The sequence below is a fragment of the Chrysochloris asiatica genome, unplaced genomic scaffold (assembly GCF_000296735.1).
Source record: "Chrysochloris asiatica unplaced genomic scaffold, ChrAsi1.0 scaffold00068, whole genome shotgun sequence".
Taxonomy (NCBI): domain Eukaryota; kingdom Metazoa; phylum Chordata; class Mammalia; order Afrosoricida; family Chrysochloridae; genus Chrysochloris; species Chrysochloris asiatica.
In genome coordinates this window covers 3,704,626-3,722,464 of record NW_006408586.1, presented here as the reverse complement: position 1 = coordinate 3,722,464, position 17,839 = coordinate 3,704,626, and the positions used below count along the sequence as shown (strand labels likewise).

Sequence of the window (17,839 nt, the reverse complement as noted above, 5' to 3'; positions counted from 1 at the left end):
TTTTATTGATTTTCAGATTTGTAGCAATAGATGAAATCTGTAATGGAAGAATGCAGAATTTTTTTTTTCTCTTATATAATAAGAAAACCATCTCTAATAATGTATGTTGTTGTTGTTGTTAAGTGTCATGGAGTGGGTTCCGACTCATAGCGACCTGTACAGGGTTTCTGAGGCTGTAAATCTTTTCGGGAACAGAAAGCCTCATCTTTCTCCTGTGGAACAGCTGATAGTTTCAAATTGCAGACCTTGTGGTTCGCAGCCCAATTTGTAACCACTTCTTTCACCATGCTTATTCAACCTGTATGCTGAGCAAATAATACGAGAAGCTAGGTTATATGAAGAAAAATGTGGCATCAGGATTCGAGGAAGACTCATTAACAACCTGTGATATACAGGTTCACTTCGCTTTCAGAGAAAGTGAAGAGGACTTAAAAAACATTTACTGATGAAGATCAAAGAGCACAGCCTTCAGTATGGATTACATCTCAATGTCAAGAAAACAAAAATCCTCACAGCTGAACCAATAAAGAACATTTTTATAAACGGAGAAATGACTGAAGTTGTCAAGGACTTCATTGTTCTTGGATCAACTATCAACACTCATGGAAGCAGCAGTCAAGAAATCAAATGATTTATTGCATTAGGCAAATCTGTTGCACAAGACCTTTTTAAAGTGTTGAAGAGCAAAGATGTCGGCTTGAAGACTAAGGTGGGCCTGACGCAATCCATGGTATTTTCTTTTTTTTTAGTGTCCAATGTTTATTTCCTCCACACATGGGACAGCTCACACAAACAACACACACAGGCGCTGGAATCACGGGAGAGGGTAACACCCCTAATCTCTGGTGTGAGAGGGGAAGAGAAGGATGCTTTCTCTCTGGTCCTCACTGGGGACTTAGGGGGATGAGTGGACAAATTCCACCCTTTCCACCTCTCAGCCAATGAGAAGCCACCTAAGTGACATGTTAGTTCCAACCATTATCAGTAAGTGGAGAAGTGATTGGCCTGGTCCCAACCATTACAAGGGAAGGTGTAAACATGGTAAAGGAAGGTACAGTTTGGATTAGGCCAGGAGAAGGGGCAGGTGACACCATCAGAAGCATGTGTTGGTGGGGGTGGAGGCAGTTGTAGGCTTCTGGGCTGCCTAATCTCTGGCTCAGGAGGAAGGGGTCAGGACATCTCCTAATGTCCTGGGGTTTATTGTTTGGCATTGATGATGTCCACAAATTCGGGCTTGAGGGACGCACCACCCACCAGGAAGCCACATCAGGCTAGCTTGCCAGTTCCTTGCAGGTGGCTCTGGTCACAGAACCTCCATAAAGGATACGAGTACTTTGAGCCACCCCCTGAGCTTTTCATGTACTTCCTGAGCCTGTTGGGGTGTTGCCGTCTTGCCAGTACCAATGGCCCACACAGGCTCATAAGCCAAGACGACCTTGCTCCAGTCAATCACATTATCTGCGATGACCTTGGTTTGCTCGAAAACAACCTTTTCAGTGATGCCAGCTTCCCTCTCATCTAGCTTCTCCCCAATGCAGGTGATTACTCCAAGTACCTCTGCCAGGGCGTGGGCCACTTTCTGCCCAATCAGCTCATCTGACTTTCCAAAGGCATGCCTTCTTTCAGAGTGCCCCAGGACTACCCAGGTGGCTCCACAGTCTTTGATCATGCCAGGGCTGATCTCCCCCGTGAAGGCCCCATTAGTTATTTTGTAGAAGTTCTGAGCAGCCACAGCAATCTTAGGATCTAGCTTCTGCCTGGCGAAGTCGATGTAGGCAGAAGGAGGTGCACAGACAACCTCGGTATCGGCCAGCAGCTTGGCCTCGTTCAGAGTGGTGATGAGTTTCCCTAAAGCCTTCTTTCGCCCGTTCATTTTCCAGTTCCTCCCTCCCTACAAATAACTTCCTGGAAGGCGCCACTGCCGTGGTATTTTCAGTAACCTCATATGGATACAAAAGCTGGACAGTAAATAAGAAAGAACATAGAAGAATTGATGCCTTTGAGTTATGGTATGGGAGGAGAATATTGAAAGGGCCATGGGCTGTCAAAAGAACCAATAGATCCGTTTTGGAAGAAGTGTAGTCAGAGTGCTCCTTAGAGGCCAAGATGGCCAAAATTTCATCGCTCATACTTCGGCCATATTGTCAGGAGGGAGCATTCTTTGGAGAAGGATATCATATTTGGTAAGGTGGAGGAGGGTCAGAGAAAAAGAGGAAGACCCCCAACAAGATGGATTAGCCAAGCGGAAGCATCGATGGACTCAAGTGTGGCAACAGTAGTGAGGTTGGCCTGGGATCTGCCAGTGTGTCATTCTGCTGTGCATAAGGTCACTAGGGGTCAGTACCCGATGGCACGTAACAACAACAACGCTACCAGAACTCCTTCTAATAATATATAGTATATCTAATTACTATGTTAAGTTAGGTATTATTTAATAATTTAGTGTAGGTCTCAAAATAAGTTTTTTAAAAAATGCTACCTATTTTTGTACTTACACAAATACTAGATGTGAGGAAAAAAATTACATAAGAGAATGAAAAGATTTAATACTACAATAAGCATTAAATGCTGTATTGTCTATAAGATTGCAAACTAAATATATGCATTATAATATACATTGGTATAACCTATTAACTCAGAATAATTCTGTAGGATAAGCACTGGACTGAGAAACACATGATCAGCTGTTCAAGCCAACCACCAGAAAAAGATAACACTTTCTGCTTCTGAAAAGGTTTACAGCCTTGAAAAGCCTATACCAGGTTGTTATGAGTCAGAACTGACTCAATAGCATTTAACACCAACAATCTATTAATTCAGCTCCTTAAAGCATATTTGTATTCCTTTTGATCTGTTTTAGTAAAAGCTTTTTTAATAAAACATATATTTCATAAAGTATTAGTTAGGTTTCATAATCTATTTCCTCTGTAATACTGGGTGCTATCCCTATTATCAGGACTCCTAATGTGCACTGTAGGATCAGCACTGGACTGCAAACCACAAGGTCAGCAGTTCGAAACTACCAGCGGTTCCACGGGAGAAAGATGAGGCTTTCTACTCCCGTAAAAATTTACACCCTTGGAAACCCTGTACAGGGTTGCTATGAGTCAGAACCGACTGAAAGGCACATAACAACAACAACAAATATATATATATATATATCAAAAAGAACAAACAAACTTGAAAAGCAAGTTATTAGAGAGGTATCTGTGAAATAGACAGTTAGTTGTTGTTAAGTGCTGTCAAGTTACTTCTGACTAATAATGACCTGTATCAGATTTCTGAGAAGTAGCTGGTGGGTTTGAACTGCCAACCTTGTGGTTCACAGTCCAATGCTGATCCTACAGTATCATACCAGGAGTCCAGTGAGGTAGTTAAACTAATATAGAATTTGAGAGATGAATTCTTAATTTTATATGATGACTATTCTTGGTTATCAATCGATTTGTTGAAAACCTAACCAACTTTCATAAAAGTAACCTAACTGAAGGGGGATCACTAAGCATTTGTGATATGTAGGTGTGTTCTGGATAGCAGAATAAATATCTGAGTCATGTAGAATTAGATGTGTTTCCATATAACAGGATCAATCTGTAACTGAATATTTAAGGAAATGTACTATGAATTTAAATAAATCAGCCAGCTCCACTTTGCCAATATAGAATAACCTAAAAAGATTAAATAGCACCTTCTAAGAGTTGATATTGTTAAGTGTAATATCTCTATGAAAAGAGCTAATTTAAAACAGAAAAATTAACGAGTTATTCTCCCAAGGAACAGCAATATTCCTATTGAAGTAAATATAATCCACAGTGCATATTAGTGACTAATTTGAGAAAGAGTGACTAATTCTTATTTTGCAATTCTGGGGTATCTATTTTGGTCAAAAAGTTGTTACGAGTTGGGCTGCCAACCTCAAGGTTAGCAGTTTGAAACTACCAGCAGTTCCGTGGGAGAAAGATGAGGCATTCTGCTCCCATAAAGATTTACAACCTCGGAAACCCTGTGAAGGGTCACTGTGAGTTGGAACTGACTCCATGGTACTTAACTACAACAACAATTTTGGTCAAGGAGTCCTGGTGTGTTGCTGTAGGATGATGCACTGGACCACATGGTCGGTTTTAATCTCAACATCATCAGTTCAAACTCACCATCGACTCCATGGAAACTCTAGACAGTGTCACTATGAGTCAGAACCAACTTGACAGCACTTAATAGCAAGACTCATTAGCAACCATAGATATGCAGATTATACAACCTTCTTTACTGAAAGCAAAGAGGACTTAATTAATGATGAAGATCCAAGACCACAGCATTTGCATTTGGTATCGGTCGTACCTCAACTTAAAACAAAAATCCTCACCACTGGACCAATAAATAACATCATGCTAAATGGAGAAAAGATCATTTTGTTCAGATCAATCATCAACACTCATGGAAGCAGTAGTCAAAAAATCAATTGACGTATTACATTAGGCAAATCTGTTGCATAAAATCTCTCTAAAATGTTGAAGAGCAAAGATGTCAGTTTGAGGACTCAGTTGCACCTGACCCAAGCCATGATATTTTCAATAACCTCATATGCATGCAAAAGTTGGACAGTGAGTAAGGAAGACCATAGAAGAATTGATGCTTTTGGGTTACGGTGTTGGAGGAGAATATTAAAATTATTGTGGAATGCCAAGAAAACAAACCAATCTGTGTTGGAAGATGTACAGGCAGAATGCTTCCTGGAAGCCAGCAGGGTCTGACTTGGTCTCTCAGACTTTGGACGTATTGTCAGGAGGGACCAATACCTGGAGAAGGATACCACGTTTGGTAAAGTAGAGGATTTGAGAAAAAGAAGAAGGCTCTCAACAAGATGTATTGGTACAGTGGAAACAATGTAGCAATGATTGTGAGGCTGGCACAGGATCAGACAGTGTTTTGTTTTGTTATGCATAGGGTCACTATGAGTTGGTACTGACTTGATGGCATCTAACAACAATAACATCAGCAGCAACAATTTTAATCAAGGAGTTCTAGGGTGGCTCTATAGGATAAACACTGTATTGCTAACTGCAAGGTCAGTGATTCAAACCCAACAGCTCCTTCTCAGAAACCCTATATAAGGTCCTTACACATTAGAACTGACTCCATGACACTTAACAACAATAACAACATTTTAGTCAATATCCATTTGTTTGCCTGAATATATGGCAATTCAAACCTTATCAGTGTGGTGACTAACAGCTGAGAGAAACCAACATTAAATCGACTAACCAGGGCACATATTTATCCATGTGCTCACACACATCTCTCTCCCATTAGTTTCATTTATGCAAATAGCAATTTCTATTCTCTCTTATGGTATCTGAGATGGAACCCGTTGAAGTTCTCTTTCCTCCTTATTTAACCATCACATTGGAAGTCACCAATCTCTGTAAGACTCCCCCATCAATTCTCTCCTTCATTGCCCCTGTCTCATATCAGATATGTTTTTCTCATTTTAATTACTGCAAAGCCTTTCTACAAAACAGCTGATTCAGATTTCTCCCACCTTTACTTTTATGCCATCAGAATATTTCTTCTAAAGTCCTGATCTAAGGTAAAGCCCTATGGCACTATTCCTCTCAGAATAGCTCAGATAAAAAATTGTGAAACATTAAAAATTAGCACAATTATAAAAATGTATGCTGAAAGATCTCAAGAATTGTTTAGCATTGAATTTGTTTAACTGGATTGTTTAAGTAATTGTTTAACTGGATTACTGTATGTTGCAGCAGAAATTAAAAATGGTACAGTCACTTTCCTGGCATGATGCTGTAGGATAAGCCCTGGACTGCTAACTGTAAGGTTGGTAGTTCAAATCCACTAGTCACTCCATAGAAACCCTATACAGGGTGACTACGAGTCAGAACCAACTCAATGGTACACAACAACAATAACAGCCACTATACACAATAGGTTTTGCAATTGTTTTAAAAAATAAAAAACCTCAATGACCCAGCAATTGCAATCTTTGTCATTGATTCCAGAGAGGTTGTAATATGTTCAGAAAAAACTAGGCAAACACATGTATAAAGCACTTTTACTTATATTATTAAACATGGGCAGTGAGCCAGATGCTCTTTAATGGTGTATGGTTAAACAAACTGTGGTGTATCTACAGAATGGAATACTAGTCAGCAATAAAACAGAACAAGTAACTTTCATAGATCTCACTATAATTATGCTAAGTGAAAAGTCAATCACTGAAGGTTTCACATAGTAAATTTCCATTCACATAATATTCATTACTAGTATCTAGTGGTCAGGGATGGAGATCGTATTAAAGGTATTATAAAAGGGCAGTCTCAGGGATCCTTGTGATGATAGAACTTTTCTGAGCCTTCACTACACTGGTAGGTGTGATATTGTAATGTACTTTTTGTTTAAGCTTTTATTGTGAATTGAGAGATAGTTTACATGGGAGAACACAGGTTTTGCAGTCAACCTATTGTATTTTGTTTCATTGCAGTGATTACTATCTCCTCCATGCATCATCATTTAATAGTATTTGCTTCTATTTTGTTTTGTTTGTTTTTTGATGTACATAAAAACACTCAGGAGTATATAATTGTTTAAACAACCAAAAGCCACATTCTGAAAGCCAGCCTCCTAATCGTCAGCACACAGCCTTTCTCTTTCCATGAGTCTGAGTTCTTAGCTGCTGTTATCTCTCTATGCCATGACAATCTGTCTCCATTTCTGGTGTTGCTGCTTCTCTGGTTAGGGTCCCATGTTCTGCTCATGCTCTGCTCATGCTCTTCTCTCTTGATAGTCTTAGGGTCCTCTGTTCCTGGAATATAAGATTAACTATTCCTCCCTTTTTGTTACACAACCTCTACCTTTATAGTTGTGACAATTGCCATTAGTCGTGATAACAGTTGTTCACTATAGAATCAAAATAATCCTGTCTTCATTTCCTTTCACCAGACCCATCTAGACAAGATGAAAACTATTCAGTGGGAAATCTAACTTTCCTTGTACACTCTGAAATGAAACTCCCTCTTGAAAACTTGTAAGCCAGCTAATTCATGCCTTTATAGCCCACAACATTTTAGGTAGCCAATGTCTAAGTTGCCCGTCCCTATCAACCCTGTGTACTGAGAGATAAGTGTGATCCTTGATGTGTATTGTACTATACATTTGAAAGAAGATTGATACTATTGGGATAAACTAGCTAAACAATTCTTGAGATCTTTCAGCATACATTTTTATAATTGCATTGACCTTGCAATGATGTCAAAATCAATAGTTAAAAAATTACGATTATGTCATCACGCTTACAGAAAACAAAAACAAAAACAAAACAAAACAAAAAAACCTCCTCTAAATTATATATAAAGACAAGGATAATTTGATCTGTGGCCACGTTTTATTGTTATCACTGTTTGCTTTTTTCCTTTCTTCTTCACTTTTGCCATGTAAACTTTACTTCAAACATTGTAAACCATGTGAATTTTCAAAAACAAGACTTTCTCTTTCTTATTTCACTCTTGTATCACTTAATAGAGTGAATTGTGATTGATTATACTGTTTTCCCTCTCATCTACTATGAGTCGAAACCGACTCCATGACACATAACCATCACACCACACTCTCATTTCCAATAAACTCTACAAACATTGGTTCTGCCAATATAATTACCTTTGCCTCCTTCAAAACAATACTTACAACAAATATTTATATTTTGTTTGTTGTTGTTGTTAAGTGCCATATAGTAGGTTCTGACCCATAGCAACCCTGCATAGGGTTTCTGAGAAGCAGCTGGTATGCTTGTATCACTGACCTTGCAGTTCAAAGTGACTTGGCAGGCCAGTGCCTTAACCCACAGCCCCACACCAGGACTCCTATTTGTATTATTTTTGTTGTTATTAAGTGCCTTTGAGTCAGTTCCAACACATAGTGACTCTGTATAGGGTTTCCAAGGAGTGGCTGGTGAGTTTGAACTGCAGACCTTGTGGTTCAAACCTACCTTGAGGTCAAGCGCTTATCCTATGGCATCACACCAGGACGCCATTTGCATTCTACCTATTTATATTACAGCCACCAACAACAAGAAAAAATTAAACAAAAGTGTGAGTTTCCCTCAAAGGAGCATATGTAGTATACAATCATTTCATAGGAAAAAAAGTAAATTTAACGTTTGTTTTATTGTTTATGTCCTACTACAGTTAAGTGTTTGGCTGCAATTCAAAAGGTTGGCAGTTCAAAACCACCAGCAGGTCTTCTGGAAACAGAGATAACAATCCGGTCCTGTAAAGAACACAGCTAAGATAATACTAAGAGACCAGTTCTAGTATGCATTATTGTTGTTGTTAAGTACCATAGAGTCGATTTCAACTTATAGTGACTCTGTTCAGGGTTTCTGAGGCTGTAAATCTTTATGGGAGCAGAAAGCCTGGTCTTTCTCCCACAGAACATCTGGTAGTTTCGAACTGCTGACCTTGAGGTTAGCAGCCCGATTCGTAACCACTATGCTACCAGAGCTAAAAATCAGAATTAACTTGATGATACTTAACAACTACCAGAAAAAGTATTAAATATTGACATTAAAGTACATGCAGTATAAAAAGTTTAAATAAATGTAAAATAGCTAAGGAAGATGTGGTAAAGAGAAAAATGTTAGAAGAAAAAGTAGATATGAATCAAGGTTGTTGATATGACTAGCATGTTATACCCCGCGCACCTCCAGAGGAGTCATTTGTAACATGCACAGTCATATGCAGCAGCTGATGAGATGAGTGAACAATAATGGCAATACATTTCTATATCACTAAGTGTCAGACACTATTTTAAGTACTTTATATGTAACAGAACCTTTTAATACTCAATACTATCCTATGAAATGGAGTAGGATAAGTACTGGGTTGTTCACCAACAGGTTTGTGGTTCAAACCCACCAGCTGCTCCTTGGAACCCCTACACAGGGTTGCTATGAGTCAGAACTGAGTAGCTGGCACTTTACAACAACAAAACCATGTGAAATAGTTGTCCTATGTACATGTACAATAAAGAAAATGAGACTTAGAACAAAAGCGTCACCTTCCAAATCACACATTTCAGATTCAAACAAGGTCTTTCTGACACAAAACGCTGTGTCCTTAACCTTATCACAATTGGAAGCATGTTTATTTATATGTATTCTATGAACCAAATCAAGGAAAAATAATAAAAAGACACAATTCAATGGGGAAAAAAATCATAAAAAGTCACAATTTAAAGAGGAAAAATCAGTATTTTCTCATTGTATAGAAAAAAGAAAAAAAAATTGTTCATGAGAACCGTAAGTGTTCTTGATTGCTAGTCCAGAGATTGATTTGATCAATTCTGTATCCTTATTGCAAAGACTACACTAAAACAATTGACAGCCTCCTAAACAACATTTTTATTGTCTTGCTTTCAGTTTCAAATAACTTATATTTTAAATAATTCTCCATAGTTTGCTTCAAAGTACCCAGATTTATTTTCTCTACTTCAACTGAGCAAACCAAAATACACACACACCAGCTTCAACACATTCAGATTCTAGAATCCTGAGTAGATGTTTTCAAAATGTGAGGCATCTAGGTGAGATGCTTTTAAACCTGATTCTCCCTGCAGCCTCACTGCAATTCAAAGTCTCAGTCTACTATGCATGCTGAATCTTCACTTGCTGAGAGTTCTTTTCTCACCAGCGATTTGAGTAAAAGCAAAAACAGTCCTCAGCATCACGTCTTTTTTCTTTGAAAGATGTGACTAATTGGATCAGTTATTCTGTAGATTGCTTGCCCTATGTAACTCTTAGAGCATTTCTAAAAAATAATAATAATAATCGTTTATAACAAAGTTCCATCCATCTCACCACTATGTAAAAAACATTTTAAGTAGCATCTTGTTATAAGATACTAACTATCACCTTCTATCAAGTTTCCAGGGTTTTCTACAAAAGAATGCATTTTTCAGGCATGTATAAAAATAGAAGAGATAAAGGTCAAACTCAACCAAAAATGTAAGAAATCATTGTTCAATTTAAAACTCAAGTCACTTATTCAACTAAAAAATGAGTTTGAAATCAAATTATTTTTCTATAGCCTATTTAGTTACAATGCTTCTAAATATGGTAATAGTTATTTACATTTTACTTCATTAAGTGATTCATTTTTAACTTGCCACTTGATTTTCTAGAGCCTGTTTTAAATGGCATTTAAACAGATGATAGACTGTATATTTAAAGGACATATACGAGGGGGTATGAAGTGAAGAGCATTTGATAGCTTCTTTAATTGATTCTAATTTTCTAAGTTTAAGAATTCATAACTTACCTTTAAGAAATCTGAATGCAATTCTTTATCTCACATATCTACTATTATTGCTAATCAATTTTGGAAGGGACCTTATGCAGAATATATAGCAAACCCTTGAAAAAATATGCAAAAGAATGTTGTATATATTTAGTGATTTGGCAAGTCATTTTCAGATTTAAAACTTGCAATACTTATCAAGCAATAATTTCATTTAGTTAACAACAAAAAAAGTGTTTAAGAACTGTTTTCTTAAAAGCTGTGGGAAGTGACCAAAAAAAGTACAATCATATGCTGCATACCATCTGTATGAGTGACTTTCAACTGCATATATGTTCATGGTCAAATAAGGCTGTAATACCCATAAATCAAACCCACTGCCATCGACTCAATTCTGACTAATAAGTTTATAACAGCCTTCAGAAATCCCTGTTGGAGAATGGGGTGTAGCAATTTTAACAGCTTCCCACTGACAACTAGTGTATCTCATGTCTTCTGTATGCAAAGCAATTTTGCTGCCAGTTGTACAATATATATATATGTTGTCATTAACTGCTGTCAAGTCCGTTCCAACCCATAGCAACCCTGTACAGGGTTTCTGAGGCCGTACATCTTTATAGGAGCAGAAAGCCTCATCTTTCTCCCGCGGAGCAGCTGGTAGTTTTGAACTGCTGATCTTAAGGTTCACAGCCCAATTCGTAACCACTATGCTACCAGAGCTCCATATATATGTGTGTGTGTGTGTGTGTGTGTATTATATATGTATTTCTTGACAGTCATAATAAATACCTGTGTTATTTGATAATGCATGCACTAAAATTTTTGACATTTTACAGTGTATGTTTCAACTCATAGGCGGCAGAATTCAATTTCATGTAACACTCATCTCTTGGGAAAATACAGCAAAATCAGTGCTAGTGGTTGCAGCAGCAGGAAGTGAAAAAAGTATTACCAAACTACACAAATCTGAGAATTCAGTGAATGTTATTGCTCAACATATAGGACTGTTGCACACAACATCACAATGATTCTCAAAAAGAAAAACAAATCATTATTCTCACAGTTGAAGGATCAGCTCCACTGAAAGCTAAATGACTAGGAAAAATGTGAGAGGAAACTAAAACAGATATGCAGAAATTGTTAGTGATCTGGATTAAGGATTAAACACAAAAGCAAATCCCTGTTAGCACTTTGATGATCACTGCAAAGGAATGAAGTTTGTTTCAGATGCTTAAAGAAAAAACCAGATCAGACACTAAAATGATGTTTGCACAATGTCTATAGCACATAACGTCCTATTTCACAGAACAGTAAAAGACACAGTTCATGTCAACCTAAACTATTTGAAAGCTCAGAAAACACATAACTAAACAAATGATGCAATATTAAACTATTTAGTGGTACACAGTAAGTTAAATTGATGGTTTTCATAAGGTTGATATCATCAATGGATACATTTTCAACCTTTGGTTAATGAGATAGTTAAATGTCTAACAATAGTTGATGTCTCACTAGCATTCAAAATGCTATGGAACCACTCAAGTGAATCTTAAGGAAGAAATGTTATCTCTAGCCTGCCAGTATTTTCCTTTGAAGCGCTTTTGTTTCATTCTGGTGTACTTTTATGAATAGCCTCATAAACCAGTTGAAAGCCTCAATCAAAGCAAAAAGTATAAAGTATGAAAAAAAAAAAAAGAATTGGGAATTATTTAAGTGTAGACTATTCAAAATTTTTTTTTTCAAATTGAAATTTAACTTTAGATAATGTCACTTAAAACTTTGCAGTATATTGTATTATTATATTTCTTAAAATAAAGGAATGTTTTATTATCCCTAATTTGTTGGGGGGCTGGGAGACACCAACAGAGAATGACTTCCCCACATCTACACCCCTCAATAAGTGATCGTTTAAAATTCACGTACTTATTTATCTATGCATGTATTTGTTTGTTTCTACATTCGTCTATTTATATGGAAGGTAGAGAGAAGAGTTACAATGAGAGAGTTTGTGTTGTCTGCTTGTATTGCATGTTTTTGTTTTTACAAACTATGTGTGGCTGTATTTAGTGTAGAAATTTTGCATGCATTAAATGGAATGGCATTTACTTTTAAAAAATAAACAGCTTTGCGATTTAAAATAGTTTCATTTATTTCATTAATAACTAACATAATTTATAAGTCTGAGATATCACATTGCAGTTTTCTTCATATATAAACAGAAGTCCCCAGAGACAAAGATGAAACTTCTTACATGAAAGATCATATACTCTAAATGTCAGTCTCTTAAAATACTTTAAACCCTTCTTAAAGACAGTAAATGCAAATAGCATAAAATGTCTTCAAATTATATTTCAAAGAATAGTTTTTTTTCTCCTAGAGAAATAGGATGGTAGCTACATGCAGAACTCATGAAGCCAAACAACTCTATGAGAAATTACAAACAGTGCTATTGAATGAATATAAACAGAAGAACTCCATGAAGTATGAATAAATTGGCATGATACCATCTGCAATTAAGAACACCATAACCCAGCTAATTGTTTTTGTTCATGAAGGCTAGCAAATCCTTGTCCATCTGCTGGAGGTGCCAGGTGTACCCCTGATTGGCATAAATTAGATCTACGTATATGTGAAACTTTGAGTCTTACACTTTGTGTCTTACATCTCAGTACTTTTAAGTGGAATATCCAGTCAACATAAAATTCATGCATCTCAATGATCTCACTTTGAAGATATATTTCTTAGGTGAGTTATTTCTAAGCATTTTAATGCAGTTCTCACGTTTCATTCATGAACTGGTAGATCAATGCATGACTTTCGACTCATAGCATCCTATACAGGGTTTCTGAGGCTGTAAATCCAACAGAAATATAATATGTAAAATAAGGGTTTGACTAAATTTTTCAGAATTCTGCTCCTTTTCTTAATGTCCCAGAAATAGACCAACAGCTACTTCAATAGCCTAAGTCCCTAGGTAGCACATTGTTTTGAACTGGACTGTTAACCTAAAGGCTGCTCCGTAGATTGCACCTAGCGATGTCTGTATGAAAGGCCTAATGATCTATTTTCACTGATATTACAGCCAAAATACCCTGTACTTGGTTGTACTCTGTAACACTTGGAGTTGCCATAGTAGAAACATATTCGGTAGCAGCAGGTTTTTTTTTTTGTGTGTGTGCCTTCTAGTGTTGTTGTTATGTGCCATCGTGTCAGTTCCAACTCAAAGTGACCCTGTATAGGGTTTCTGAGGAGTAACTGTTGGTATTGAACCACTGACCTTGTGATTAGCAGTCAAGTGTTTATCCGACATTGCCACACCCAGATTCCATTTACTGTTGTTGTTTCTAGGTGCTGTCAAATTGGTTCTGACCCATAGTGACCCTATGCAGAACAGAACAAAACACTGTGAGTCCTGTACCAACATCACAATTGTTGTTACACTTGAGCCCATTGCTGCTGTCACTGTGCTAATCCTCACCATGTTGAGGGTCTTCCTCTTTTACGCTGGCCCTTCACTTTAAGAAGCATGATGTCCTTCTCTAGGAACTGGTTCTGCCTGATAACATATCCAAAGTATGAGAGACAAAGTCTCACCATCCTGACTTCTAAGGAGTTTTTTGGCTATACTTCTTCAAACATGGAATGGTTTGTTCTTCTGGCAAGCCATGGTACTTTTAATATTCTTCTCCAAAACCCTAGCTCAAATGCACCGATTTTTCTGTGGACTTCCTTATTCATTGACCAACTTACACATGCAGATGAGACCACTGAAAATACCATGACTTGGGTCAGGCACATCTTAGTCCTCAAACTGATCGTTTTACTCTTGAACACTTACAAGAGGTCATGTACAGGAGATTTTCCTAATGAAATATGTCATTTGATTTCTTGACTGCTGCTTGCATCAGTAGTGTTGATTATGGATTCAAGAAAAATGAAGTCTTTGACAACTTCAATTTTTTTTTCTCCATTTTCATGATGCTATTTATTAATCCTGTTGTGAGAATTTTTGTTTTTTTTTTTTGCAATCCATACTGGATGCTGCAATTTTGGGTCTTCACCAGTATTTTATTTCCTCTTTTCTTCCAGCAAGCAGGATTCTATCATCTGCATATCACAAGTTGTTAGTGAGTGTTCTTCCAATCTTAATACTATATTCTTCATATAATCCAGCTGCTCCCATTACTTGTTCAGCATGCAGATTAAATAGGTATGGTGAAAAAAATAAAACTCTGGAACACACCTTTCCTGATTTTAAACCATTCAGTATCCCTGTGTTATGGTCAAACAATTGCTTCTTAGTGTATATACAGGACTTTTCATTGTTGTTGTCAGGTGCCATTGAGTCAATTCCAACTCATAGCCACACCATGCAGAACAGAAATAGATACTGCCTGGTCCTGTCTTGTGCCTTTCTCAAAGTGGTTGTTAAGCTTGAGTCCATTGTGCTGCACTGAGCCAATCAATCTTGTAGAGGGCCTTCCTCTTTTTCACTGACCCTTCACTTTACCAAGCATGATGTCCTTCTCCAGGGACTGGTCCTTTCTGATAATATGTCCAAAGTATGAGAGATAAAGTCTCGCCATCCTGGCTTCTAAGTAGAATTCTGATTGTACTTCTTCCAAATCAGATTAGTTTTTTTTCTTCTGGCATTCCATAGTACTTTTAATATTCTTCTCTAATACCATATCTCAAATGTATCAATTGTTCCATGGTCTTCCTTATTCACTATCCAATTTTCACATGCATATGAAGTTATTGAAAAGAGTAAGTTCTTGGATCTGGAGCACCTTAGTCCTCCAACAAATATCTTCTAGTTGTTGTTGTTCAGTGTCGTTGTGTTGATCCTGACTCATAGCAACCCTGTATACAGTTTCTGAGGAGCGGCTTCTGAGTTTGAAACACTGACCTTGCAGTTTAGTGCTTATCTTACAGCTCCATGCCAGGATTCCCCCCTGCTTATATCTAGAAATGTGTTCAAGTAGTCACTGGTTTTTATCTTGATCTCAAACAAATTGAAATTAGTGCTTATTTATAATACAACAGACTTTGATTTGTGTGTATATGTGTGTGCTGTGCTTGCACTGTTTAAAGGGGAAAAAACCCCACAAAATATTAGTAGGTTTGTTTTTTCTTCTCTTGAATCGTTCACTGCTAGCTAACTATGACAATTCACACATTCCTTAGGATTTCAAAAACACTAAGACATTCTACAATTGTGTTAATTGAGTGATTCAATTTTGCTATGCTTTATTTTAAAATGGAGGAGCCCTAGAGGGGCAGTAGCTAAGTACAAGGTCGCTAAAGGAAAAGTCAGCAGTGCAAGCCTACCAATTGCTCCATGAGAAACATCTGTGGCAGTTTGTGTCTGTAAAGATTTATAGCTTTGGAAACCCTATAGAGCCCAGTTCTCCTCTGTCCTATGGGGTCACTGTGAGATGTAACAAACTCAACAGCAGTAGGATTTAAAAATATATATATTTATATCCTTAATTTAATTGCATCTAGAAGTAGCTTTTAAAAACAAAGCTCAATTCTAAAAGTTATATGGGAAAATATTTCTATGAAATGCATAATTTGCATCCTTAGGGTATCTTCTTTCACTTTCTTGCATTTTTAACTCTTTTAATTGAGTAGAATCAATACAATGACACCTAGTTTTTATAGCTGTATAACACTAATTGTTAGTTTTGTTTTGATCTCTTTTTTCTAGCCAAGTTAATTTTTACCCCCCTATTCTACTCCTGAAAAGATTTACACCCTCGGAAACCCTGTACAGGGTCGCTATGGGTCGGAACCGACTCCACGGCACTTAACAACAACAACAACAATTCTTACAACATATGCAATAACCTTTGAAGTCTTTTAAAAACCATTCACAATCAAAAGGGTAACATTAACCTAAGGACAACATGGAAAAGGGATGGGGATAAGGGTGGAATAGAGGTAGGAACCACAGGGAGGAAATGGGATAATTGTTGCTGCATGGAGGGAATTGTAACCATTGGAATGAAACAAAGTGCAGGATTTGTTGAATGTAAAACTGATAATCTTGTCTGTACCCCTTCACTCAACTCACAATAAAAATAAAATAAAATAATGAATTCATGTATGGAGCCAAAGGATCTGCATTTTTTGACGTGTTCCCTAGATAATTCTCTCTGCTATGTTTGAGAACCAGAATTTAATAGACCACTGTAATAAATCTTTTTATTGTTTTGTGCGATTTTTTTTTTTTTTAAACCACACATTCCAACCTGCAAGTGTGGGTTGGCAGGTTACTGGTTTTATATAAAATTTCCACTTTTAATCCACTCAATTACTAAAAGTACTATGCCAAAATTGCTCCTGTTGGAATGAATTTTTTGTAACTGTTCTTCCCTTAATACTAACCGAGTTTCAAGTTTTTAATAATTTATTATGTTCATTAGCTAGGTTGCTTCTATGTTTTGGTACAGTTTTATTATCTAATAATTTTCTAATAAAGAGGGCATTATTTTCTCAAGCAATATTGTGGTGTCCATTTCAATTTATAAACTAAGCAAGGCAGTAGAAATCAAATGCTGCAATATAGTGCTACGCTCACACCTGAAGAAAACTGATTAGACAATGTAAGAACATTATTGCCTTCCTTGCATAATAACTTATTTGAAATAAATGTCAGTAAGTCACAAATTAGATATTACTGCACTCCAGATAACTTCAGAGTGGATAACAAAATTGAGATGGTGACATATTTACTTGTAAGTACTATATGTAAGGAAAGTAGCTTTAGGCCTAGAGTTGGTAGTAGCATTAGTAAAGTATAATGTATTTTATTGGTTGTCTGATATATTTGCTACATCTTTAGTCTCAGAAGAGTAAAAGTTAATAAAGGAAAATATGAGTATGTATATATTTTAGATTTGATATGTGGTGATACCTGTATTTTCCTAGGAAATGAATGCAAAGAGAAAATAGCAATTGCTGAAAGTTCAGGATTCAGGAATTGTTCGAAACACATTATGCAGTGTTTTCTCTCATTTGACATTGTTATTATTATTGGAATTTTCAAGTTAAAAGACAACAGAAGGTTCCTAAGAGTAGCAGTCAGAATCAACTCCAGATATTTTATATTCCATATTCCTTCCAAAACTATCTATGCAATATAAACCATACAATGATGCAAGCCATGTTTAGCTAACCCTAGCTAGTTTCATATCCCAAGGCTGAAACAAGTTTATTAGAACAAACCTAACTTCATCGGACCTCTATATTATCACCTCATCTGTGATCTAAGCTGTTTTTACAAAATTGTCTGTAGATTTGTTCTGACATTTATCACTTCCCTATCAAATGCTCTATTATTTCTTAAATATATTTGTGGTTTCAAATCAATGAAGAGACTCTTATATAAAAATATCTAAATAAGAAAAAGCAATATACTTATCAAATTGTAAGAGTTTTAAATTGGAAAATCTATGAATGTTTGTTTGCTGCTAGCCTTTAAAATTTAGTACTCAATAGATTCACTATCAAAAAATAAACAGATT

General features: G+C 36.6%; 1 pseudogene across 1 annotated transcript in view; it reads right to left on the bottom strand.

Annotated features, from left to right (window-relative positions):
• Positions 1-1,197: 1,197 nt before the first annotated feature.
• The window catches only part of LOC102841850, a 48,135-nt pseudogene continuing 31,493 nt past the window's right edge, over positions 1,198-17,839 (bottom strand). Inside the window, exon 2 of the transcript XR_438726.1 lies at positions 1,198-1,940. The product of XR_438726.1 is annotated as a triosephosphate isomerase-like (transcript). The remainder of the gene's footprint in view (positions 1,941-17,839) is intronic.